This window comes from Chrysochloris asiatica, unplaced genomic scaffold (genome assembly GCF_000296735.1).
Source record: "Chrysochloris asiatica unplaced genomic scaffold, ChrAsi1.0 scaffold00275, whole genome shotgun sequence".
Classification (NCBI taxonomy): domain Eukaryota; kingdom Metazoa; phylum Chordata; class Mammalia; order Afrosoricida; family Chrysochloridae; genus Chrysochloris; species Chrysochloris asiatica.
Genome location: NW_006408793.1, coordinates 582,830 through 586,574, shown reverse-complemented (window position 1 = coordinate 586,574; position 3,745 = coordinate 582,830).

Genomic DNA, 3,745 nt, shown 5'->3' with positions numbered 1-3,745 from the left:
AGCTTGTAACCATGAGATGACTTTGATAATGAAAGCCATACCATCAGTATACTGGACAATGATGGCGTTAGAGAGCCACTATACCAATTCCACTGTGGTTAATGCTCTGGACTGCAAAATCAGTTTGAACTGCAAGGTCGGTGGTTCAAGCCCACCAGCTACTCCTTGGAAACCCTATACAGGGTCGCAATTAGTCAGAACTAACTCAATGGCTCTTAAACAATAGCACATACCAATTCCAAGAGTCCTGGTGGGGTGGTGGGTTAAGCGTAGAGCTGTGTAACCACAAAGCTAGCAGTTTGAGTCCACCAGCTGCTCTCAGGGGAAAAGATGAGGCTTTCAACTCCCATAAAGATTTATAACCTCGGAAACTCCATGAAGTAGTCCTACTCTACCCTGCAGGATCTATATGAAATGGAATCAACCAGATGGTAGTGGGTTTGTTTTCTGGGTGCTACTCATTCCAGATTTCCTACCTCCAGTCCACTCTGTTACTTACAGCCAAATACAATCCTTAACTAATATACAAAGTTAAACATGTCGCTTTGACATCGCTGGTGGGTAGGTGGTGGCATTTCTTCCATAATACTTAAATAGATAGGTAACTCTGATTTTGTTGCTGCATTTGGCAACTGCTCCTTACAGAAACTAGTGGTCTTCATGATTCAACTATCTATTATTTGATGGAAAAAAAAAAAAAAAACATCGCAATTTCTGACTGAATAATAAAATCTTGTACTTATTCATATTGTTGTTGCTGTTGTTAAGTGCCATCGAGTTGGTTCTGACCAACAGCGACCCTGTATAGGGTTTCCAAGGAGTGGCTGGTATGCATCTGATTTTCAACATTTCACACATTACCTTAAGTAAGTCACTATTACTACAAGGAAGGATGTCACGTGGTTGTAGTAGCCTAAAAACAAGTTATTGGCCAAAGCTAGCATCATGTGCAAGAATTCCCAGAAAAATATAATTATGCTTTTCATTTTTAGCTAAAATAAGTCAAAAGATCAGAATAGAGAGAGAGAGAGATGCTAAAGTTAGAATACAAAATCTGGATTTTATAGAAAGTAACCTAACATATCTATCAAAAGCCATAAAAATGTGAATGTGCTACTCATAATACCCCTCCTAGAAAGTTATCCAAAGGAACTTTTTAGGAATAAGAAAAAACATGAAGATGTCACCAAAGTATTTTTTTAATAAGAAAGTCAAAATTTGCAAAGAGTATGAATGTTTAATAATAGGTTGTTGTTAAGTGCCGGTTCTGACCCATAGCGACCCTGAACAGGGTCTGACCCATAGCGACCCTGAACAGGGTTTCCGAGGCTGTAAATCTTTACGGGAGCAGAAAGCCTCCTCTTTCTCCCGCAGAGCAGCTGGTAGTTTCGAACTGCTGACCTTATGATTCGCAGCCTGATTCATAACCACTACGCTACCAGTATATTACTATTAATTAAAGAAATGCAAATTTTTCTCCTGTCTGGGTGTGGAAGGTAAAGAGTATCTTGTAGATTGCTAATAGCAACTGGCAAGGTTTAATAAAACAGGTTCACACTATTGGTTGCCTGCAATATGACGCAACCCATCAAAGGCTAACCAATAAAGGATCAGAAGGCTAACCATTGTCATTGTTGCTGGATTACATTTTTGAATGTTTATTTGCCAGAGTGGGAGCATGATGACTCTGTAGGGTCAGCACTGGATTGTGAACCACAAGGTTGGCCATTTTGAGCCCACCAGCCTCTCCACAGGAGAAAGATGAGGTTTTCTGTTCCTACAAAGATATATAGCATCTGCAACCTTATATAGGGTTGCTATGAGTCAGAATCAACTTGATGGTACTGAACGACAATAGTATGCCAGACACTGCACAAAATAGTTATGTAGATTATCTCACTTAATGCTCATATTATCAACTTGAGGTAGATACTATTATCCTCATTTCACAGATGAAGACAGTTGTTGTTGTAGTTATTAGGTGCCGTGGAGTCAGTACCGACTCATAGCAACCTTATGCACAGCAGAATGAAACACTGCCCGATCCTAGGCCAACCTCACTACTGTTGCCATGCTTGAGTTAATCGATGCTGCCACTTGGCCAATCCATCTCATTGGGGGTCTTCCTCTTCTTCTCTGACCCTCCACCTTACCAAACATGATATCCTTCTCCAGTGATTGCTCCCTCCTGACAATATGTCCAAAGTATGAGAGACGAAGTTTGGCCACAGTAAGGCACAGAAGAGTTAAGAAACTGACTCAAGGAATTTGACCCTTGTTCTAAATTATTCTAGATTATTCTAGATTTTAGAAACTAGAGTATATACTTTTAAACCAGTAGAAATCAAGCTTCTGGAAAATATTTATTTAACCCCCTTTTGCCTAATATTTGTTTTGACTTGTTGACATCTGAGAAGATAACTAGGGCTTATAGCAAAGTGTGAGGTATCAAGACATACTGTCAGTTAATTATGTTTTCAAAGTCAACCATGGAAAGCAGGATGGGCCCAATCCCAAGGAGCCATTTAGGGAGATTAACTTTCCTAGTGACATGACAAGATTGGCATGTTAGCTTTCTGCATCATTCAATATTTTGGCCAAAGAATACCTTAGTATTTGCGGTGAAGGTTTGAATTTTTTCCTCCGTTCTCTCAGCTTGAGAAATGCTAAGCATGTGCTTTTCTTTTGGCTTTCTAACTCCAGGTCTTTGCACTTTGACTTTGTCCTCTTGAGCTGCTCTTTGAAGTTTTCTGTTCAGCTCTTTTAACCTCCTCATTTCTTCCATTTGCTTTAACATCTTTAAACTGGAGAGCAAGTTCCAGAGTCTCTTCTGACTTCTATTTTGGTCTTTCCTTTCTTCCTTGTTTTCTTAATGACCTTTTGTTTTCTTCCTGTGTGATGTTCTTGATGCTATCCCACAACTCTTCTGGTCATTGTTTTTTAGTGTCTAATGCATCAGATCTGTTTCTTGAGATAGTCTCTAAATCCAGGTAGGATATGTTCAAGATCATATTTTGTTCTTGTGGACTTGCTTTCATTTTCTTCAGCTTCAGCCTGAATTTGCTTATGAGCAATTGATGGTCTGCTCCACAGTCTGTTCCTGGCCTGGTTTGGGCTGATGTTTTGGAATTTTTATACTGTCTCTTCCCACAGATATAGTCAATGAAAACTAAGTAGCAACATGGAAAATATAGTCAATGAAAACTAAGTAGCAACATAAAATTGTATAACATTTCAATTTTACCAACTTGCTATATTTAGCAAGAATCTAGGATAAACTGAGTAAAAGGTCCAAGGCGTCTGTCTCTCATAGGCTGGGTACTCTAGTGAAGTATATATGTGTATATGTTGTCATTTGATGTTTAGTGCTGTCGAGTCGGTTCCGACCCATAGCAACCCTGAATAGGGTTTCCAAGGAGCAGCTGGTGAGCTTGAACTGCCAACCTTGTAGTTCAAATGGCTTTGCAATCTGGCGCATTAACCCACAGCGCCACACCAGGACTCCAGTATAGATGGTTTCTATCAAAGAAATGACTCACACAGTTGTACAGATAGCAAAGTTCCAAATGCATGAGTTAGATGGCCAGACTGAAAGCTTCTCTTGATTCATGTAGCTGCAGGAACTGATGAACCCATGATTGGCAGATCAGAGACAGACTTCACGCTGCAGAGGTGAATGAATCCAAGGTCAGCAGGTAAAATTGTAGGCTAGTGATGACTTCCAGGACTGGCAAGCAATACAATA